Source organism: Gossypium arboreum, chromosome 4, assembly GCF_025698485.1.
Source record: "Gossypium arboreum isolate Shixiya-1 chromosome 4, ASM2569848v2, whole genome shotgun sequence".
Taxonomy (NCBI): domain Eukaryota; kingdom Viridiplantae; phylum Streptophyta; class Magnoliopsida; order Malvales; family Malvaceae; genus Gossypium; species Gossypium arboreum.
Window position 1 is genome coordinate 86,024,536 of NC_069073.1, and position 25,695 is coordinate 86,050,230.

General features: G+C 36.0%; 3 non-coding genes across 3 annotated transcripts; all 3 read right to left on the reverse strand.

The window, feature by feature from the left end:
* Positions 1–17,306: 17,306 nt before the first annotated feature.
* LOC128292394 (small nucleolar RNA R71) lies at positions 17,307–17,413 on the reverse strand. Its single transcript, XR_008282379.1, has one exon. It is a non-coding gene; the product is annotated as a small nucleolar RNA R71 (small nucleolar RNA).
* A 3,200-nt stretch (positions 17,414–20,613) lies between these two features.
* On the reverse strand, positions 20,614–20,720 carry LOC128292348 (small nucleolar RNA R71). The gene has a single exon (XR_008282332.1). It is a non-coding gene; the product is annotated as a small nucleolar RNA R71 (small nucleolar RNA).
* Positions 20,721–24,996: 4,276 nt separating this feature from the next.
* Positions 24,997–25,103, reverse strand: LOC128292481 (small nucleolar RNA R71). The gene has a single exon (XR_008282466.1). It is a non-coding gene; the product is annotated as a small nucleolar RNA R71 (small nucleolar RNA).
* Between the last annotated feature and the right edge of the window lie 592 nt (positions 25,104–25,695).

Genomic DNA, 25,695 nt, shown 5'->3' on the forward strand with positions numbered 1-25,695 from the left:
CTATTTAATTCCATTCCTACTATTTTTAGTGATTTTTTTAATTCACATCACTGCTGTTGTCCAGAAAATGCTCTGGTCCTGTTTCACGAAAACTTAAACATCTCATAAAATACGGCTCATGTGGTCATTTCGTCTCTTTCATATGAAAATAGACTCATCAAGATTAGATTACATAATTTATTCACTATTTAATTCCATTCCTACTATTTTTAGTGATTTTTTTAATTCACATCACTGCTATTGTCAGCATCTAGTTTAAGCTAAATTTCACCTATTTCATAGTTTTCCATGAATCAACTAGTCATTTGTCATACATAGCACCAAAATGATCGTGATTAACCATTCCAATGGCTAATCATTACCAAGCATTTCCATAGCACTCAATGAACAATATACAAAATAATTATAATGCTATGCTCAAAATATATATAAGCCATTTTCGCATGGCTATCCGAATATATACATTACCAAAAGGTACTTGATTAACAACACAGGTCAGTCCTATACTTGCCATTATCAAAGTTCAACTAAAAGAGTACCAAAAGGGCTTTGATAGTGTGGACGACTTCGAATTTGACACTCCGAGTCCGATAGTGACGAACAAAATCTATAAAAGAGAATCAAAGCAATGAATAAGCATTTTAATGCTTAGTAAGTTTAAGTAATGAAATTATTTACGACTAAAGTATAGCGTTCATATGACTAAATGAATAATTGTATATACGCATATTCCCAAAATCATACTTACTTCACGCTTCAACCAGTATATTCATACACAGGGGATCAAACCTAACTAAGGCCGGAAGTTTGTTAATCAATTGAGCGAATACTATTCAAAAGGAATCAACTTTCCGATGCATATACGAAACATACCTTATCATTTGGATTTTATGAGCGTATTAATTGAAATTATTACAGCAAGATCGCTCATTTCCAAACCCAAGTACCTTCGAGATTTAGCCGGATATAGCAACTCGCACAAATGCCTTCGGGACTTAGCCCGGATATAGTAACTCACACAAATGCCTTCGGACTTGGCCGGATATAGTAACTTCGCACAAATGCCTTGGGACTTAGCCGGATATAGTAACTTCGCACAAATGCCTTGAGACTTAGCCGGATATAGTCACTAGCACAAATGCCTTCGGATCTTAGTCCGGTTATCATCCGAATAATCATGCATATATATCAATAAATCATAACACATCTATATTTCATTTTCATTACTAGAACTCAAACAAAAGACACTTATCAACCATTACCATTTTCGGCTCAATAGCCACATACAAAGGGTATGATTTTGATTTGCTTTATAACATGATCTCTATACGCATTCGGCTGCCCGTCATAAGTATAAACCAATTACCTCAATATATAATTCAAGTATAATCGTTATATCACCGTTTATTTGTTATGCTTATATGTCAAGACTTAATCAAATCATAAACTAAGTTCCATTACTCGAAGACTTACCTCGGATGTTTTCGAACGACTTCAACGGCTATTCAATTACTTTTTCCTTTCCTTTATCAGATTTAGTTCCCCTTTGCTCTTGAGCTTAATTTAACAAATAAATTGATTTAATCATTTTGAACATCAAAGAGAAACTCAAGGTGCTTAGCCAATATGTACATTAGACATTAGAGTCATATATATATGAAATCATGAATCAAATTCAACATATTAGCCAATATTCTCCTTTAGCCGATTATCTAAGTCAAGATAAAATCATCAATATGCTTACCTATAGCCGAATGTGCAACTTCAATCTATCACTATCACCTACATCCTTAATTAAAGGCCGAATATATGCAACATCAATCTATGTATTCATTCATGTGGTCGAATATACATATTCCAATATGATATCATTTCCATTTCATTTAACACTTAACATTTACCACATATCAATTAACCAATTTTGTTTATAATTACAAAACTCTTCATCTATTCATGCTCTCATATTCGGTCATCCATACCTATACTAACCATATAACTAAACAATTTTAAGTTTAAACACAAATACAACATTTTAGCACCATGGCCAAACACCTCATGAAGTTGCTAAGACCCATCCTTTTCAAATTCTCACACACACTCACATCCAATCCTTTTTATTAAGCACTCAAACTCAATCATCTTCATGCCTCATCACCACAACATCAAACACCAACCAAGAAAGACAACATCCATGGCCGAGTATCATCTCTATCAAATAGCAAAAATTTGAACCATAGGCTAGGTAGAATTCAAACTAACAACTAAAAATATGCATGAATTTCATGGAATAACATCAAACATACCTCAACCTAGTTACAAGCATGGTCGAACTTCTTCAAACCTTTCTTTCTTTCTTTTACTTGGTTTTTCGCCAAGAAGAACCAAACTCTCACTTTGTTTTCATCACCCCCAATTTCCATTACTTTATTACTAACCTTTTATTTTATTATTTCTAACACAAAATTTTAACACAAAATGTTTATAATATGTTTTAACCCATAGCATGGCCGGCCACTACCTAAAATTTTGGGTAATTTGACATGCAAGTACAAGCATTTTCTAACATGCATTAATAGATCCTTATAGATTAACCTATCACATTTCAAAAGTGTCACACATAAGTCCTATTAACTAAATTCACATGCAATCGACTAAATCGAAGCTTAAAACTTTCACACATTCATATTCACATATTTTAGACAATAAATATTATATTCAAATACTTCGGTGACTCGGTTTAGCGGTCCCAAAACCACTTTCCGACTAGGGTCAATTTAGGGCTGTCACAACTCTCCCCCACTCAAGAAATTTTTGTCCCCGAAAATCTTACCGATAAATAGGTTTGGGTATCGTTCTTTCATAGAGTTCTCGATTTCCCAAGTAGCTTCTTCGATCCCATGTTTGAGCCATAACACCTTTACTAATGGAACCCTTTTGTTTCACAACTCTTTCACTTCACGAGCTAGGATACGAATCGGTTCTTCTTCATAACTCATATCGGCTTGAATTTCAACCTCGGAGGGATTTATTATGTGCGAAGGATCAGATCTGTAACCTCAAAGCATCGAAACATGAAAAACGTTGTGAATCTTCTCGAGATCAGGGGGTAAAATCAATCTATATGCCACTGGACCAACTCGTTCGGATATTTCGTACGACCCTATGAACCTCGGACTCAGTTTGGCCTTACGGCCAAATCTGAGTATCTTTTTCCAAGGTGAAACTTTAAGAAACACTTTGTCTCCCACCTGATACTCAATATCTCTTCGTTTTAAATCCGCGTACGACTTCTGACGATCTGATGCTGCCTTCAGACTTTCACGAATTATTTTTACTTTCTGCTCAGCATCTTTAATCAAATCAACTCCAAAAATTTTACTTTCACCGAGCTCGGTCCTAAACAATGGTGTACGGCATTTACGACCGTACAAAGCCTCGTAAGGTGCCATCTTAATGCTTGACTGAAAACTATTGTTGTAAGCGAATTCAATCAAAGGTAAATACCGTTCCCACGAACCACTAAACTCAAGAATGCAACATCTCAACATATCCTCGAGTATCTGAATTATCCGCTCAGATTGACCATCGGTCTGGGGATGAAAAGCGGTGCTGAAATGCAATTTGGTACCCAAAGCTTCTTGAAATTTCTTCCAAATCGCGATGGGAATCTCGGATCTCTATCTGACACAATAGAAACGGGTACTCCATGTAACCTTACAATCTGAGATACATACATTTCAGCTAGCTTGTTAAGGGAGTAATCCATACGTACAGAGATAAAATGAGCCGACTTTGTCAGTCTATCAACAACAACCCAGATCGCATCTTTCTTGCTTGATGACAATGGCAATCCAGATACAAAATCCATCCTGACTCGATCCCACTTCCACTCGGGTATCATGATCGGCTGAAGTAATCCCAAAGGCACTTGGTGTTCCGCTTTCACTTGTTAACATATCAAACACTTCGAAACAAAGTCAGAAATGTCTCATTTCATACCAAGCCACCAAAACTGACGTTTCAAATCATTGTACATTTTTGTACTACCCGGGTGGATAGACACTCGGCTACTATGAGCCTCGCTCAAGATCATCGAAATAAGTTCTGAATTTCTTGGAACACACAAACGACTTCTGAACCTCAAACAATCGTCATCATCAATTTGAAACTCTGATTCCATATTCAAAACACATTCAGCCCGTTTTGCAACCAATTCATCATCAACTTTCTGAGCTTCACGAATTTGATGAATCAACAAGGGTTTGGCCTTTAATTCTGCTACTAACACATTATCGGATAGAACAAACAAGTGTACATTCATCGTTCGTAAAGCAAACAGTGATTTACGACTTAAAGCATCCGCAACCACATTAGCCTTTCCTGGGTGATAGTCAATGACAAGCTCATAATCTTTTAACAACTCAAGCCAACGTCTTTGTCGCAGATTCAAGTCTCTTTGAGTCATCAAATATTTGAGACTTTTGTAATCCAAATATACATGGCACTTCTCACCAAATAAGTAATGTCGCCATATTTTCAGAGCGAATACGATGGCAGCTAGTTCGAGATCATGGGTTGGATAATTTCTCTCATGTGGCTTCAATTGGTTCGACGCATAAGCTACAACTCGACCTTCTTGCATCAATACACAACCCAACCCAAGTAAGGATGCATCACTGTAAATGACAAACTCTTTGCCTGATTCGGGTTGCACTAGTACTGGAGCTTCAGTCAAATAAGTTTTCAGTTGATCGAAACTTTTCTGACATTTTTCTGTCCATTCAAACTTAACATCTTTCTGAAGTAGTTTCGTTATTGGTGTGGCTATCATCAAGAAACCCTTTACATACCGTCTGTAGTAACTGGCAAGTCCCAAAAAGCTCCAAACCTCAGTAATATTTCTCGGAGGCTTCCAGTTAAGTATGGCTGAAATTTTGCTCGGATCAACTCGAATACCCGATGCAGATACCACATGACCCAAGAAGCTAACCTCTCTTAACCAGAACTCACACGTACTAAACTTAGCATATAACTGCTTATCCCGTAAAATTTGTAACACTAATCTCAGATGTTCAACATGATCGGTTTCATTTCTCGAATAGACCAAAATATCATCGATAAACACAACTACAAACCGATCCAAAAATGGTCTGAAGATCCGATTCATCAAATCCACAAATACCGTAGGGGCATTAGTGAGCCCAAACGGCATCACTAAGAACTCGTAGTGACCGTATCTCGTTCTGAAAGCAGTTTTGGGTATATCTGAATCTCGAATTCGCAACTGATAGTAGCCCAATCTCAAATCTATCTTTGAAAACACTGAGGCTCCCTTTAGTTGATCAAACAAATCATCAATACGCGGTAACGAATACTTATTCTTTATTGTCACTTTATTCAGCTGACGATAGTCGATGGACAACCTCATGGTTCCGTCCTTCTTTTTCACAAACAATACTGGTGCACCCCAAGGCGAGAAACTTGGTCGAGTGAAACCTCTATCCATCAACTCTTGCAACTGAGCTTTCAATTCCTTTAATTCCGTTGGTGCCATACGATACGGATTTATCGAAATCACTGTAGTCCCAAGTACAAGTTCGATGCCAAACTCTACCTCCCAAACAGGTGGTAACCCCGGTAATTCTTCGGGAAAAAGATTCGGATATTCACAAACCACTGGTACCGATTCAAGTTTCTTTTCTGGTTCTTTATTATCAAATGCGTAAGCAAGATACGCTTCACACCCCTTTCTCACATATTTTTGAGCCAACATCGAGGATATTATTGTTGGCAATCCATTCAAAATAGTAGACTCGACTCGGATTATCTCATTATTTGCACACCTCAAATCAATAGTCTTACTTTTTCAATTCACAACTGCATCATGTACGGTCAACCAATCCAAACCGAGAATAACATCAAATTCATCAAACGGTAAAAGCATCAAGTCAGCCGGAAAACAGGAGCCTCGGATTATTAAGGGGCATTTCTTACACACCTTGTCGACAAGCACATAACGACCCAAGGGATTCGACACTCAATTACGAACTCGATAAACTCAACGGTAAAGTCTTCTTTGGATGCTAAGGTCTCGCATACATATGAATGAGTAGAACCAGGGGCAATCAATGCAATCACATTAGTACCAAAGAGAGTGAAAGTACCGGTAATAACATCTGGCGAGGAAGCATCCTCGCGTGCGCATATAGCATAAGCTCTAGCAGAGCACGAGCCTCGAGATCTGGTTGTAGCATCTCTAGATCCTCTCGACCGCCACTAGCATTCCCGTATTTCTAGATGGTCTACCCGAGCAATAGTAGCACCGGTTTCCCACTCGATTTACATTTTGTTCGACAGGTCTTGGGCAATCCTTGATAAAATGGTCGGTGATCCGCACTTATAACAGAGCGGTCATGGAATCTACAACTCCCGAATGCCATTTACCACAATATCGGCACTCTATTACATCTCGACGATCATTTCCAACACGGCAACCAAGTGACTCGTGTACTCACGAGGGGTCGATCACGATCTCGTCTAGAAAAGCCCGAAGTGTCTTTAGATCGGCCTAAATCATCTCTAAATTTCTTCGATGGTGTTGAAAGGGCTTTCCGAAGATCTCTTATGAAACTCCTTTGCTCCCATATCGACTTTTTTTTTCTCCTTCTCGAGCTCTTGACTTTGCAAGCTCGCTCGACAAGTACCACAAATTCTCGATTTCTAAAATGCCAACGTCTGAGTTTTATATCATCGTTCATCCATCTTGAAACGTTTACACATTCGACTTCGAAGAAATGCATTCTCGGCGTCATCGGCTAAGCCTTACAAACTTTCGTTCATAGTCGATGTGAGACATGGAACCTTGTTTAAGTTCAAGAAATTCTTTCCGTTTTGATCAATGAATCTCGGTCGATATACTTTTTGAAACTCGGTTTGGAAAAACTCCCAAGTTACTTGCTCTCTGGGCACAATGAAATCAACGTATTCCACCAATAGTAGGCGAATCCGTAGCAAGGAGATAGTACACTTTAGGCATTCATCGGTGTGCAAGATAGTTCATCAAGTACCGAATAGTGTTGTCCAACCAAAATTCAGCTTGCTCGGCATCGTCATTTGTCGTAGCTTTAAATTTAGTAGCCCGTGTTTTGAATTCTATCAACTGGGGGCTTATTTAACCTTATTTGGTCAGTTACCGGAGGTATCGCAGGTGTAGGGGTTGTGGAACAGCCGTATTAGTTCGAATATACTGATTGAACCAATCATTCATCACACTATAAAAAGCCAGTCTAGCTTCATCATTCGATTACTAGCAATAGGTTGAGAGTCCATCGGCTGTCCCTTGTCTTGCGGAGCGGCGCTACACTCTCAAGATCATCACCACCGCTTCGGTTGGGATCGGGATCCATTTCTATAAGTAAACACATTTTAATGTCAAAAATCACCACACTATCAAATAAACACATAATGAAATGTATAGCTAGACCGAACGTATTACGGTAGTCCTAGAATCGACTAAACCGTAGCTCGATACCAATAAAATTGTAACGCCCGTGCAGAGACCGTTTAGAGTCGAACACGAGGTGTTAACGGACTTAATTCATTTACTTACAGTTCATTTTAAAATTTCTAGACAAGTGGCTAACTGCATCACGGTCCTTTGTAAAAATCATATCTCGAGTTCCAAAACTCGAAAACCAATTCCGTAAATTTTTCCTGAAACTAGACTCATATATCCATCTACAAATTTGTTTCTAGAATTTTTGGTTGGGCCAATTAGTACAGTTTATTAGTTAAAGTCTCCCCTATTTCAGGGTTCGACTACTCTGACCTTCATGCATTACGACTTAGATATCTCCCTGTACAGAGCTTCAATACTTATTCCGTTTGTTTCTAATGAAACCAAACTCAAAAAGGAATCTGTACATATAAAGCATGACTTCTAATTGTCTCTGGTTAATTTATGGAAAATTTTCAAAATCAAAACAGGGGATCCAGAAAATGCTCTGGCCCTGTTTCACGAAAACTTAAACATCTCATAAAATAAGACTCATATGGTTGTTTTGTCTCTTTCATATGAAAATAGACTCATCAAGATTCGCTTACATAATTTATTCACTATTTAATTCCATTCCTACTATTTTTAGTGATTTTTTTTAATTCACATCACTACTGTTGTTAGCATCTAGTTTAAGGTAAATTTCACCTATTTCATAGTTTTCCATGAATCAACTAGTCATTTGTCATACATAGCACCAAAATGATCGTGATTAACCATTCCAATGGCTAATCATTACCAAGCATTTCTATACCACTCAATGAACAATATACAAAATGATTATAATGCTATGCTCAAAATATATATAAGCCATTTTCGCATGGCTATCCGAATATATACATTACCAAAAGGTACTTGATTAATAACACAGGTCAGTCCTATACATGCCATTATCAAAGTTCAACTAAAAGAGTACCAAAAGGGCTTTGATAGTGTGGACGACTTCGACTTTGACACTCCCGAGTCCGATAGTTGACGAACAAAATCTATAAAATAGAGAATCAAAGCAACAGAATAAGCATTTTAATGCTTACTAAGTTTAAGTAATGAAATTATTTACGACTAAAGTATAGCGTTCATATGACTAAATGAATAATTGCATATACGCATATTCCCAAAATCATACTTACTTCACGCTTCAACGGTATATTCATACGAGGATCAAACCTAACAAAGGCGGAAGTTTGTTAATCAATTGAGCGAATACTATTTAAAAGGAATCAACTTTCCGATGCATATACAAAACATACCTTATCGTTTGGATTTTATGAGCGTATTAATTGAAATTATTACAGCAAGATCGCTTATTTCCAAACCCAAGTACCTTCGGGATTTAGCGGATATAGCAACTCGCACAAATGCCTTTGGGACTTAGCCGGATATAGTAACTCGCACAAATGCCTTGGGACTTGGCAGGATATAGTAACTTCGCACAAATGCCTTGGGACTTAGCCGGATATAGTCACTAGCACAAATGCCTTCGGATCTTAGTCCGGTTATCATCCGAATAATCATGCACATATATCAATAAATCATAGCACATCTATATTTCATTTTCATTACTAGAACTCAAACACCAGACACTTATCAACCATTACCATTTTCGTCTCAATAGCCACATACAAAGGGTATGATTTTGATTTACTTTATAACATGATCTCTATACGCATTCGGCTGCCCGTCATAAGTATAAACCAATTACCTCAATATATAATTCAAGTAGAATTATTATATCACCGTTTATTTTTTATGCTTATATGTCATGACTTAATCAAATCATAAACTAAGTTCCATTACTCGAAGACTTACCTCGGATGTTGTCGAACGACTTCAACGGCTATTCAATTACTTTTTCCTTTCCTTTATCAGATTTAGTTCCCCTTTGCTCTTGAGCTTAATTTAACAAATAAATTGATTTAATCATTTTGAACATCAAAGAGAAACTCAAGGTGCTTATCCCATATAAACATTAGACATTAGAGTCATATATATATGAAATCATGAATCAAATTCAACATATTAGCCAATATTCTCCTTTAGCTGATTATCTAAGTCAAGATAAAATCATCAATACGCTTACCTATAGCCGAATGTGCAACTTCAATCTATCACTATCACCTACATCCTTAATTAAAGGCTGAATATATGCAACATCAATCTATGTATTCATTCATGTGGTCGAATATACATATTCCAATATGATATCATTTCCATTTCATTTAACACTTAACATGTACCACATATCAATTAACCAATTTTGTTTATAATTACAAAACTCTTCATCTATTCATGCTCTCATATTCAGTTATCCATACCTATACTAACCATATAACTAAACAATTTTAAGTTTAAACACAAATACAACATTTTAGCACCATGGCCGAACACCTCATGAAGTTGCTAAGACCCATCCTTTTCAAATTCTCACACACACTCACACCCAATCCTTTTTATTAAGCACTCAAACTCAATCATCTTCATGCTTCATCACCACAACATCAAACACCAACCAAGAAAGACAACATACATGGCCAAGTATCATCTCCATCAAATAGCAAAAATTTAAACCATGGGCTAGGTAGAATTCAAACTAACAGCTAAAAATATGCATGAATTTCATGGAATAACATCAAACATACCTCAACCTAGTTACAAGCATGGTCGAACTTCTTCAGACCTTTCTTTCTTTCTTTTACTTGGTTTTTCGGCCAAGAAGAACCAAACTCTCACTTTGTTTTCATCACCCCCCAATTTCCATTACTTTATTACTAACCTTTTATTTTATTATTTCTAACACAAAATTTTAACACAAAATGTTTATAATATGTTTTAACCCATAGCATGGCCGGCCACTACCTAAAATTTTGGGTAATTTGACATGCAAGTACAAGCATTTTCTAACATGCATTAATAGATCCTTATAGATTAACCTATCACATTTCAAAAGTGTCACACATAAGTCCTATTAACTAAATTCACATGCAATCGACTAAATCGAAGCTTAAAACTTTCACACATTCATATTCACATATTTTAGACAATAAATATTACATTCAAATACTTTGGTGACTCGGTTTAGCGGTCCCGAAACCACTTTCCAACTAGGGTCAATTTAGGGCTGTCACATACTCATTCAAAATAATTAACTCCAAGACTAGCCTATACATGCCACGTAAACGAGTCTCAAAATATTATTTACTAAGGTGATAACCGGATAGTTTGATGTTGTCTCCATCAACTTCCAACCCGAGTTGATCTCTAAAAATCTATAAACATAGGAATAACACACAGAATAAGCTTTGAGAGCTTAGTAAGCTATAAGCATATAAATAACTCAATGACTATAACAATACAATTACCAAACCAATTTATACTATCATAATCATGTTTAACTTCAAACTTATAATTTCATATAATACATATACTTCCATTTTGCCAAATATCCATACAACTAATAATAATATATCATTCAAATTCTCAAAGCCACAATATCAATAATTAACCGATTATACATAAACTCATATACATATATTCATGATCATTTCTTAATTATTCTTACTTCATATTATTTATATAAAATTTGCACGTAAGTCACAATATGATATCACTATGCTAATCCTTTGGACGAATGTATTGTATCTATTATCAAGGTACATTCAATTTCAAAGCCATAGTACTATTGTATAATCGAATATATACACACCCATAAACATATATTTCGAATCAAACTTCAATATCTTTTACTTATACTTATCATGTAGCCGCATATACATATGTTTAAACAAAAGTATCATACACTATTAAAATCATATTATAATCTTTAAACACTTGTTTACATATACTCATGTATTAAACCTTAATACCACATAATTTCACTTAAATTATGACCGAATATACACGGTCACAAATATACACATAATGAAGAATCATTTCATTAATATTCGAATTAGTTATTCATAAGGCAGAATACATATAGAAATCTTACATATTTTTTTTCATTTCTATCGTACAAAATTTAACTCAAATATTCAAGTACTTACTTGCCTTATCTCACATAGATAACAAGATAGATCATACCTGGCCTTTTAGCTCGTTTTACTTTCTCAAACACAACTTATCCTTGCCCGATGAACCATTCAGATTTGAATAAGATACTCGGATAATCACATATATCATACAATGCCAACGTCTCAGGCGTGGTCTTACATGTTATCTCATATCGATGCCACTGTCTCAGACAGGGTCTTACTCGAATCAAATACGATGCCGATGTCCCAGACATGGTCTTACACATAACCATATAGATCGAATCCAACGTCCCAAACGTGGTCTTACACGAAAACAATTATATCGATGCCAGCGTCCAAGACGTGGTCTTACTCGGAAACACATATCAGAATCCATGGTTCAAACGGGGTTTTCAGACATCGTAACTTAATCAAATCGAGCTTGTACATGTTACTTCTAAATATATTCAAATTCAGCTTTCATTTATATATATTTTTACACAATTTAATTCAACATATAAATTTAATATTTATTCAAAGTTAACAACATTTATTTGCTTAAAAACTTACCTCAAGTCAGAGATGATAATTCCACGACCTTCTCTTATCCCTGGCTTATAATCGATCTATTTATTTCACAATTAAAACATAATAATAAATCAATATATATTAACTAACTTAAATATCAAATCAAGTTCAAACACAAACCATCCTATCAGTTAATTACAATTAATAGAAACATATTTATTACTCACAAATGGTCAACACAAATAGAACCATTATCCAATTCGTTTCAATTTGGTCAACATGAATACAATAGGAATTTATATTTGTTCATGAAACTTAAAGTCACAAAGATTTACATATTTGGATAGCATTAAGATACTCTTTAATAAACAACATTAATGCACAAAATCAAAACATGGCAATATAATTGAGTATTTAATATCAATTCAGACAACATTCAATTCTGCATTCCAGCAGCCCAATTGACCTACTGAAACAAACTTTAATAATAATTAAAGTTAACTTATTATTACAACACATATTCATCACTAATTACACTCTTTGATAATTTAAACAACATTAATCGGCATTATTATCACCTTTTTCTCATGTTGTAATAAATAACCCATAAACTGCCCAAACAATATAAACATACGGTTATTGATTACTACTTAATCAACTCATTAACTAACATCTAAGACATAAATTCTGTAGCATTTACTCTGCTTTTATCCTCATTTAATAACTTTAATAACAGTTGCATTAACCCCTTTAACATTCAGATTTTTACACATAAACTGCAACTAATAAATATTATTAATATAACACCTCAAAAGGCATTCGGCCATACATGTGCAGCATCAATTTGGTCTTTTTTTATCTACCCAGCTACATTAATAACAACATTAAACACTCTTTTTCTTAAGTTCCAAACATAATATATACATAATTATATATTCATTGACAACTTCAACCGTTATAAACAAAATTTAAAATCACCCAGACTACAGTTATTGATATCTAAACAACAATTTACTGTTGCATTAATACACCAACAGCTATTCATAAAATGGCATGAGTACATCCCTTTTTTTTTAAGTATCATTATTACTGAAATATTCAATATCATCTACCATGATTGAACGGTAATAACATAGTAACAACTAACAATACTAATAGGGGGTACAATTTAGATAGCATCTAATAGTTTTTCCCAAATTTGAAAACACAGAAAATAAAAGTTTAAGGAAAGCTTGCTAATATTTCCCAACACCGATTTTATCAATTCAAATTCTTTTTCCTTCCCTCAAACATTCGGCCGAACTTAAATCAATAATTTAACCAAGATTCATCAATAAAAAGCTATAGGTAATGGAGAGTTTTGAAGAGTTACCCTGTTACTTCAAAATTTTAGCTTCCAAGCAAACAAGTTCACGGTTTTCCCACTGCATGCAACCGGCCTCTTCCCTAGCTTCCATAATCTCATTTTCTCACTTATTGTATGTTGGAAAGAATGAAGAAAAGATGAACTCTAATGTGGCTTTGTTTTATTATATTTCATTTTAATAAGCCAATTACTAAATTAACCTTTGTAATTTAATATCAAAACCTGTTAATGGTGGTCCATTACCGTCCACTTACCTATATAGTTGCCAAATATCATTTTAAGGACTTATAAATTAATAGGCCATAGCAAATTAGTATTTTTAACAAATAGAATGTCACTTTTGCATTTTACGCGATTAAGTCCTTTTTATCAGATTAGACAACCAATCCGTAAAATTAATTCATGAAAATTTCACCCATGCATTCTAACATGCTGTAAACACATAAAATAATATATAAAAAAATTTACGACCTCATATTTATGGTTTTGAAACCACTGTTCCGACTAGGGTCTAAACCGGGCTATTACACATTTATTGTGGACGGGATTTAGATCGGACGAGTAATCCTAATGACCTTGTTAGAAAAAAGATTTAGCCTGGACAGGTAATCCAGATATAATACCTCTCAAGCATATGTTATGATTAGGGTTTAGCCTGGACTAGTAACCCTAATTGAGCTTTTGTGAGCATATGCTATAAAAAGGATTTAGCTTGGACTGGTAATCCTATTATATGACATGTGGCTCATGAGTGTGTTCCTTGGTCAGGTACTCAAAGGGGTAACCTTGATAAGAATTGAAGAATTAATGAATTGTACACCTTGAATGTACTATTTGAGCCTTCATCGGAATTTCAATGATTCAACGGACATATAACTCTTGACATGGCATAAGAACTTTGAGATGAATTGATAATGACTTGAAAGAATATTACTTGATGAGCTCAGCTATGTTACTTGATTTATACGAATAGTTTGGTGACTAACATGTTTGATGGAATGTATATGATTAGGCCATTTAGCTAATGGATGGAAACATAACCTTGTATGCCTAGGTTTTAATAAATAAGATTGGTAAGTTTAGATTCTGTTATATGAACTTACTAAGCAAATAATGCTTACTCCTTTTATTTTTCCCTTGTTTTATAGTGCTCGAAAGCTCGTGAAGGTTAGAATATTATTGGAGCATTGTCACACTATCGTCCAGCATTTTGGTATATTTAGTAAAATCATTTTGGTATAATAGCATGTATAGGGGAACTTGGCCAATAGTGGCTTGAAAATATTACTTTGTAACCTAGCCATTGGGATGGCTAGTACTAGCCTATTTTGGTATGATTAAGTAGATTATGATGTTATATTCATATGTGATATGTTATGAATATGTTACCAAAGGTTGCTATAGCCTAAGTTAATCCAAGGTAAATTTATAAATCACTTATGCATGTAGTGGTATGCTTTGTTAAATGATGAATTTCCCTACTTTAAATACTTGAATTGGTTGGTATTGGTTGTGTATCTCAAGTGCAGGTATTGGGTGGAAACTTGGGTGAAAGATGGAGCTAAGAATGGCATCATTTTGTCCACAAGGGCAAACACACGGGCGTGTGTCTAGACTGTATGTGACACACAGCCTGGTAACACGGGCATGTGGTTAGGCTATGTGTCCCCTGCACCTAAATTTTGAGAAATAGAATGCTCTGAATTAGGTACACGGGCAGAGACACAGGCGTGTGCCTCAGCCGTGTGTACGACACGACCTGGAACACGGGTGTGTGTTGATAAACCATAATTTATACATATTTCTATCCCATTCTTAGCACATTTTATGGATGAGTTTTCCTTTAAATTGGTGAATTTGATGCTTCTAATGCCTTAATTTCATGTTTTATACTTAGGTGAGTATAGGGGAGTGAAAGGAACGAGAAATGGGTCAAAGTACGAAATCAACACGTCCTGGACTTCCTCAAACGGGCAGACCACACTGTCATGTCCCTTTGGCAAGGTCAAAGCACGATTTACACAGGTAGATCATACGCTCGTGCCCATTTAAGAGCCTTGACCACAGCCTTAAGCAATCGCACACGGGCGTGTCCCTGCCGAGCCCAAGTTTAGTCCAATTCGAAAAAGGCCAACTTTTAGGGCTCTTAGGTATTCCAAAGCCAATTTAAACACCTGAGGAGCCACTTAGATAGGGGGAGGCACAGGAGGAAGCAAGGAATTGCTCAAGGAAAGCAAATCGATCCATCTCAGAAGCCGGCTTCACCATCAAAACTGAAGATCTCCCTTCAAATTCCCTCAAAAGTTTTGGGTTTTCTCATGTTTTGTTATTTTTATTCTTTTGAGATTTTTTCTTTCATTAGTATGAACTAAAACCCCTAAATTCCTAAGGGGAATGAAACCTAAGATGGATCTTGTAATTATGATCTGAATTGTATGATAAATATTTGACTTGTTCTTGATTATGTGTTCTTAATTCTTGTTTTGATATTTCAAGATATTGATTCAAGTTAAGCTCTTATTCAGAGGAGGAATAGACCCTGTCTAAGAGTAATTTTGTTATAATTAAGCGGAGTTGATTCCGCGCCTAGAGATAGGGTGACAAGATTTTGCCAGATTAGGGTAAAACCTAATAAGGGGATCCATAGATCGAGTTAATGCAACCCTAGGACGTTAATTAGAAAGAGATTTCAATTATTCAATCTAAGGTTAGACGTTGTTAGTCTCAAAAGAGATAATAATATAACTTAGGGATCTCTACGGAACAAGTAGAATGAATAAATAGTCTGATCCAGAGTCAAATAACAAGTGAAGCCTAGGTGGATTTTTCCTTAGTTATTGTCTTAGTCAATCGAGTTTTCCAAAAAGTATTTTCCCCAAATTTCTTTTCTATGATTTCTTAGTTTACGTAATTAGTTAGATAAACAAAACCCTTTTATTTTTTAGGCTAGATAATAAAAACAAAGTTTATACTAGTACTTTTAGTTCCTTTAGGTTCGATAATCTGGTCTTGCTAAAGCTATACTACTGTTCGATAGGTACACATGCCTTCATCATGATAATAGTTAGTTTCAAGAATGATTCACTATAAATATTTAAAACCTGTCACGAATATCACGTATCAAGTTTTTGGTGCAGTTGCCCGGGAGCAAAGATATTAGGAACACTCGATTTTTATTACTTTAGCCATTTTACTTTTATTGCAATTTAAATTTTTATTTTCTTTTGTAACTCTTCATTTATTTTTTTCTGACAGGTTTTTCTAGTTTATGACCAGGAGAAACCTATTAGGACCATTACTGTTTAATAGCGAGATTGATCGCATAGTTCGCAGAAACTAAAGAGAAATAAGGCGAAGCTTAAGATACACAGAGAACGAGCAGTAGGACGACATTCAAACCAAAACCAAGGAAATGGCTGAAAATCAGGAAAACCTGATACCTCCTGTGATTGCTGCTAATCCCGTAAATCAGAATCCTGCTTCGCGCACTATGTATGATTATGCTAAACCTTCTTTAACAGGAACTGAATCGAGCATAGTTAGACCTGCTATAGCTACAAATACTTTTGAATTGAAACCTAACACAATTCAAATGATACAACAATTTGTTCAGTTTGATAGGTTGCAGGACGAAGATCCCAACGCTCACTTGGAAAACTTTTTGGAACTATGCGATACGTTTAAAATTAATGGTGTTTTTGATGATGCCATTCGCCTTCAGTTATTCCATTTTTCATTGAGAAACAAAGCTAAACAGTGGTTGAACTCATTACCACGAGGGTCAATTACTACTTCGGAACAAATGACTGAAAAGTTTCTATTAAAATACTTTCCGTCGGCTAAAATGGCTAAATTACGTAATGATATCTCTTCTTTTGTGCAGATGGATTTAAAGACACTTTGCGATGCATGAGAGAGATCCAAGGATCTCTTGAGATGATGCCCTCACCATGGGTTACCACTCTGGCTACAGTTTCAAACTTTTCATAATGGCCTGAATCCTTCAACTCGACAAATGGTTGACGCAGCTGCTGGCAGAACCATCAATAATAAAACACCTGAAGATGCTTATGAGTTTATAGATGAGATGTCACTGAATAACTATCAGTGGCAAGTCATGAGGACAAAGCCAACGAAAATAGCAGGTGTTTATAACGTCGATTCGGTCACCATGCTCTCTAGTCAGGTAGAACTCTTAAATAAGAAAATTGATGGTTTTCTTAGTTCTTCATAGGTTCACCTAGTAATGCAGTGCGAAGCAAATGGAAGTGGAACGAGCAATTCAGAATACCCACCTTTTGGCCACAACATGGAGAACGAACAGTTAAATTATATGGGTAATAATCCCAGATCTCAAAACAATCCTTATAGCAATACTTACAATACAGGTTGGAGCAATCACCCAAATTTTTCATGGGGAGGCTAAGGATATCAGAAACCACCACCCCCTCCAGGCTTTTGGCAACCACCATACCAGCAGGAGAAAAAGCCAAACCTTGAGGAGATGCTAACAAAATTCATCTCGGTGTCAAAGACTCAGTTTTAGAATACCGAGATGGTACTCAAGAATCAACAAGCATCAATCTAGGGGCTTAAAACTCAGATTGGACAGCTCGCCAAGTTGATTTCCGAACGACCACAAGGTATCCTGCCAAGCAATAGTGAATCTAACCCAAGGGAGCAACTCAACGCAATTGCTACTCAAGATGAGGAAGGGTTAGTTGCAAAACCAAGGCCAGAACCGGTGGTAAGAGAAGGTAAGAATGAGGTAGGCCAAAACGAACAAAAATCGGTAAGTTTAGAATATAAACCTTGTGTGCCAAAACCCAATGCGACAAGGAAAGACCACTTAGATGAAAAATTTGGTAAATTCCTTAAACTTTTAAAGAAACTACATATTAACTTACTCTTTATTAAAGCACTTTAATGTTCTTTCAATTGAATTTTCAATGTATGATTACCTATGGATTATATTGAGATATTATCGCTAGAAATTATAAGTTGAGAAGAATTTATTTTGATTATGAGTTGAGGATTTTGCTTGAGGACAAGCAAATGCTTAAGTGTGGGGGTATTTGATAAACCATAATTTATACATATTTCTATCCCATGCTTAGCACATTTTATGGATGATTTTTCCTTAAAATTGGTGAATTTGATGCTCCTAATGCCTTAATTTTTACTTAGGAAAGGAACGAGAAACGGGCCAAAAACAGAGAAAATGGGCCAATGTACGAAATCAACAAGGCCTGCACTTCCTCACACGGGCAGACTACACAGCCGTGTCCCTTTGGCAAGGTCAAAGCACGATTTACATGGGTACATTACACACCCGTACCCATTTAACAGCCTTGACCACAGCCTTAAGCAATCGCACACAGGAGTGTCAGACGGGCATGTCCCTGCCAAGCCCAAGTTTAGTCCAATTTTGAAAAGGCCAATTTTGAGGGCTCTAAGGCATTCCGAAGTCTATTTAAACACCTAAGGAGGCACTTAGACGGGGAGAAGGCACAGGAGGAAGCAAGGAATTGCTCAAGGAAAGCCAATCGATCCATCTCAGAAGTAGGATTCACCATCAAAACTGAAGATCTCCCTTCAAATTCCCTCAAGAGTTTTGGGTTTTCTTATGTTTTGATATTTTTATTCTTTTGAGATGTTTTCTTTCATTAGCATGAACTAAAACCCCTAAATACCTAAGGGGAATGAAACCTAAGATGAATCTTGTTATTATTATCTGAATTGTATGATAAATATTTGACTTGTTCTTAATTATGTGTTCTTAATTCTTGTTTTGATATTTCAGGATATTGATTCAAGTTAAGCTCTTATTCAGAGGAGGAATAGACCCTGTCTAAGAGTAATTTTGTTATAATTAAGCGGAGTTGATTCCGCGCCTAGAGTAGGGTAACAAGATTTTGCCATATTAGGGTAAAACCTAATAAGGGGATCTATAGATCGAGTTAATGCAACCCTAGGACGTTAATTAGAAAGAGATTTCAATTATTCAATCTAGGGTTAGACGTTGTTAGTCTCGAGAAAGATAATAATATAACTTAGGGATCTCTACAGAACAAGTTGAATGAATAAATCGTCCAATTCAGTGTCAAATAACAAGTGAAGCCTAGGTGGATTTGTCCTGAGGTATTGTCTTAATCAATTGAGTTTTCTAAAAAGTATTTTCCCCAAATTTCTTTTCTGTGATTTCTTAGGTTACGTAATTAGTTAGATAAACAAAACCCTTTTATTTTTTAGGCTAGATAATAAAAAGAAAGTTGATACTAGTACTTTTAGTTCCTTTGGGTTCGATAATCTGGTCTTGCTAAAGCTATACTACTATTCGATAGGTACACCTGCCTTCATCATGATAATAGTTAGTTTCAAGAACGATTCACTACAAATATTTAAAACCTGTCACGAATATCACGTATCAAGTTTTTGGTGCAGTTGCCCGGGAGCAAAGATATTAGGAACACTCGATTTTTATTACTTTAGCCATTTTACTTTTATTGCAATTTAAATTTTTATTTTCTTTTGTAACTCTTCATTTATTTTCTTCTGACAGGTTTTTCTAGTTTATGACCAGGAGAAACCTATCAGGACCATTACTGTTTAATAGCGAGATTGATCGCACAGTTCGCAGAAACTAAAGAGAAATAAGGCGAAGCTTAAGATACACAGAGAACGAGCAATAGGACGATATTCAAACCAAAACCAAGGAGATGGCTGAAAATCAGGAAAACCTGATACCTCCTGTGATTGCTGTTGATCCCGTAAATCAGAATCCTGCTTCGCGCACTATGTATGATTATGCTAAACCTTCTTCAACAGGAACTGAATCGAGCATAGTTAGACCTGCTGTAGCTGCAAATACTTTTGAATTGAAACCTAACACAATTCAAACGATACAGAAATTTGTTCAGTTTGATAGGTTGCAGGACGAAGATCCCAAGGCTCACTTGGAAAACTTTTTGGAACTATGCGATACATTTAAAATTAATGGTGTTTTTGATGATGCCATTCACCTTCAGTTATTCCATTTTTCATTGAGAAACAAAGCTAAACAGTGGTTGAACTCATTACCACGAGGGTCAATTACTACTTCAGAACAAATGACTGAAAAGTCTCTATTAAAATACTTTCCGTCGGATAAAATGGCTAAATTACGTAATGATATCTCTTCTTTTGTGCATATGGATTTAAAGACACTTTACGATGCATGGGAGAGATACAAGGATCTCTTGAGACGATGCCCTCACCATGGGTTACCACTCTGGCTACAGGATCAAACTTTTCATAATGGCCTGAATCCTTCGACTCGACAAATGGTTGACGCAGCTGCTGGCAGAACCATCAATAATAAAACACCTGAAGATGCTTATGAGTTTATAGATGAGATGTCACTGAATAACTATCTATGGCAAGTCATGAGGACAAAGCCAACGAAAATAGCAGGTGTTGATAACGTCGATTCGGTCACCATGCTCTCTAGTCAGGTAGAACTCTTAAATAAGAAAATTGATGGTTTTCTTAGTTCTTCATAGATTCACCTAGTAATGCAGTGTGAAGCAAATGGAGGTGGAACGAGCAATTCAGAATACCCACCTTTTGGCCACAACATGGAGAACGAACAGTTAAATTATATGGGTAATAATCCTAGATCTCAAAACAATCCTTATAGCAATACTTACAATGCAGGTTGGAGGAATCACCCAAATTTTTCATGGGGAGGCCAAGGATATCAGAAACCACCACCCCCTCCAGGCTTTTAGCAACCACCATACCAGCAGGAGAAAAAGCCAAACCTTAAGGAGATGCTAACAAAATTCATCTCGGTGTCAAAGACTCAGTTTTAGAATACCGAGATGGTACTCAAAAATCAACAAGCATCAATCTAGGGGCTTAAAACTCAGATTGGACAGCTCGCCAAGTTGATTTCCGAATGACCACAAGGTAGCCTGCCAAGCAACAGTGAATCTAACCCAAGGGAGCAACTCAACGCAATTGCTACTCAAGATGAGGAAGGGTTAGTGGCAAAACCAAGGCTAGAACCGGTGGTAAGAGAAGGTAAGAATGAGGTAGGCTAAAATGAACAAAAATCGGTAAGTCTAGAATATAAACCTTGTGTGCCAAAACCCAATGCGACAAGGAAAGACCACTTAGATGAAAAATTTGGTAAATTCCTTAAACTTTTAAAGAAACTACATATTAACTTACTATTTATTAAAGCACTTTGATGTTCTTTCAATTGAATTTTCAATGTATGATTACCTATGGATTATATTGAGATATTATCGCTAGATATTAGAAGTTGAGAAGAATTTATTTTGATTATGAGTTGAGGATTTTGCTTGAGGACAAGCAAATGCTTAAGTGTGGGGGTATTTGATAAACCATAATTTATACATATTTCTATCCCATGCTTAGCACATTTTATGGATGATTTTTCCTTAAAATTGGTAAATTTGATGCTCCTAATGCCTTAATTTTTACTTAGGAAAGGAACGAGAAACGGGCCAAAAACGGAGAAAATGGGCCAATGTACGAAATCAACAAGGCCTGCACTTCCTCACACGGGCAGACTACACAGCCGTGTCCCTTTGGCAAGGTCAAACCACGATTTACATGGGTAGATCACACACCCGTACCCATTTAATAGCCTTGACCACAGCCTTAAGCAATCGCACACAGGCGTGTCACACGGGTATGTCCCTGCCAAGCCCAAGTTTAGTCCAATTTTGAAAAGGCCAATTTTGAGGGCTCTAAGGCATTCCGAAGTCTATTTAAACACCTATGGAGGCACTTAGACGGGGGGAAGGCACCGGAGGAAGTAAGGAATTGCTCAAGTAAAGCCAATCGATCCATCTCAGAAGTAGGATTCACCATCAAGACTGAAGATCTCCCTTCAAATTCCCTCAGGAGTTTTGGGTTTTCTTATGTTTTGATATTTTTATTCTTTTGAGATGTTTTCTTTCATTAGCATGAACTAAAACCCCTAAATACCTAAGGGGAATGAAACCTAAGATGAATCTTGTTATTATTATCTGAATTGTATGATAAATATTTGACTTGTTCTTAATTATGTGTTTTTAATTCTTGTTTTGATATTTCAAGATATTGATTCAAGTTAAGCTCTTATTCAGAGGAGGAATAGACCCAGTCTAAGAGTAATTTTGTCATAATTAAGCGGAGTTAATTGCGTGCCTAGAGATAGGGTGACAAGATTTTGTCGGATTAGGGTGAAACCTAATAAGGGGATTTATAGATCGAGTTAATGCAACCCTAGGGTGTTAATTAGAAAGAGATTTCAATTATTCAATATAGGGTTAGACGTTGTTAGTCTCGAGAAAGATAATAATATAACTTAGGGATCTCTACAGAACAAGTTGAATGAATAAATTGTCCGATTCACGGTCAAATAACAAGTGAAGTCTAGGTGGATTTGTCCTTAGGTATTGTCTTAATCAATTGAGTTTTCCAAAAAGTATTTTCCCCAAATTTCTTTTTTGTGATTTCTGATAAACCGTAATATGTACATATTTTTACCCCATGCCTAATGCATTTTATGGATGATTTCCCCTTAAAATTGGTAAATTCGATGTTCCTAATGTTTTAATTTCATGTTTTATACTTAGGAGAGCATAGAAGAGCGAAAGGAACTAGAAACAGGCCAAAAACGGAGAAAATAGGCCAAAGTACAAAATCAACACGTCCTGGACTTCCTCACACGGGCAGAGCACACGGCCGTGTCAATTTGGTAAATTCAAAGCACGATTCACACCGGTGTGTCCCTACCGAGCCCAAGTTGAGTCCAATTCAGAAAGGCTAATTTTGAGGGTTTTTAGGCATTCTAAAGCCTATAAATACTCCTTAAAGGAAGAGAAAAAGGGAGGACATGGAGAGGAAGGAAGGAATTACTCGAAGGAAGCCGATTGACCCATCTCCGAAGCCGGAGTTACCATCAAGACTAAAGATCTCCCCTCAATTTCCCTTCAGAAGTTTTGGGTTTCCTTTATGTTTTGTTTTCATTGTTCTTTTGAGATGTTTTCCTTTTTAGATACGAACTATATCCCCTAAATACCTAAGAGGAATGAAACCTAAGACGAATCTTGTTATTATTTTCTGAATTGTATGATAAATATTTAACTTGTTCTTAATATGTGTTCTTAATTCTTGTTTTGATATCCCAGGATACTAATTCAAGATAAGCTCTTATTCAGAGGAGGAATAGACCCTGTCTAAGAGTACATTTGTCATAATTAAGCGGAGTTGTTTGCGCGCCTAGACATAGGGTGACAAGATTTTGTCGGATTAGGGTGAAACCTAATAAGGGGATCCATAGATCGAGTTAATGCAACCTTAGAGTGTTAATTAGAGAAAAGTCTCAATTATCCAATCTAGGAAATAGACGTTATTAGTCTTGAATAGGGATAATAACATAACTTAGGGATCTCTACGGAACAAGTTAAATGAATAAATCGTCCGATTCAGAGCCAGAATAACAAGTACAGTCTAGGTGGATTTTTCCTTAGGTATTTTCTTAATTCAATCGTTTTCCAAAAGTAATCCCCCAACTCCATTCTCTGTGAATTCTTAGATTAGTTAATTAGTTAGTTAAAACAAAACCCCCTTATTCTTAGGCTAGATAATAAAAAGAAAGTCATTACTAGTAGTTTTAGTTCCTTTGGGTTTGACAATCCGGTCTTGCTAAAACTATACTACTGTTCGATAGGTACACTTGCCTGCATCGCGATAATAGTTAGTTTCAAAAATGATTAATTATAGATATTTAAAACTAACCTGTCACGAAAATCGCGATCAAGTTTTTGGCGCTGTTGCCGGGGAACTAAGATATTAGGAACGCTTAATTTTTATTACTTTAGCCATTTATTTTTCTTGCAATTTAATTTAATTTTATTATTATTATTTATTAATTTACTTTTTCTTTCTCTTGGCAGGTTTTTATAGTTTATGACTAGAAGAAACCCGTCAGGACCACTCCTTTTTTACGAAGAAATCGATCTCACATTTCGTAGAAACCAAAAAGAAATAAGGCGAAGCTTAAGATACATAGAGAACGAGCAAGAGGACGATACTCAACCCCTAACCGAAGAGATGGTTGAAAACCAAGACAATCAGCTACCTCCTGTAATTGCGGTTAACCAAAATCATACTCCACGCACTATGTATGATTATGCTAAACCTTCTTTAACAGGAACTGAATCGAGCATAGTTAGACCTGTTGTAGCTGCAAATACTTTTGAACTAAAACCTAACACTATTCAAATGATACAACAATTTGTTCAGTTTGATGGTTTGCAGGAGGAGGATCCCAACGCTCACTTAGCAAACTTCTTGGAACTATGCAATACTTTAAAATTAATAGTGCTTCTGATGATTCCATTCATCTTCGGTTATTCCCTTTTTCATTGAGAAACAAAGCTAAACAGTGGTTGAACTCATTACCATGAGGGTCAATCATTACTTGGTAACAAATGACCGAAAAATTTCTATTAAAATATTTCCCGTCGGCTAAAACGACCAAATTACGTAATGATATCTCTTCGTTTGTACAGATGGACTTAGAAACTCTTTATGATGCATGGGAGAGATACAAGGACTTACTGAGATGGTTCCCTCACAATGGGTTACCGCTTTGGCTTCAAGTTCAAACATTCCATAATGGCTTGAATCCTTCGACTCGACAAATGGTTGACACAGCTGCTGGCAGAACCATCAATAATAAAACACCTGAATATGCTTATGAGTTTATAGAGGAGATGTCACTGAATAACTATCAGTGGCAAGTTACAAGGACAAAGCCAACAAAAACAGTCGATGTTTATAACGTCGATTAGGTCACCATACACTCTAATAAGGTAGAACTCTTGAATAAGAAAATTGATGATTTTCTTAGTTCTTCACAAGTTCACCCAGTAACGCAGTGCGAAGCAAGTGGAGGTCGATCAAGCAATTCGGAATACCAACCTTATGGCCATAACATGGATAACGAGCAGTTAAATTACATGGGTAATAATTCTCGATCTCAAAACAATCCATATAGTAACACTTACAATGAAGGTTGGAGGAACCACCCAAATTTCTCATGGGGAGGCCAAGGAAATCAGAGACCACCTCCAGGCTACCAACAACCACCCTACCAACAGGAAAAGAAGCCAAACCTAGAAGATATGCTCTCAAAGTTTATATCGGTGTCAAAAGCTCATTTTCAGAACACCAAG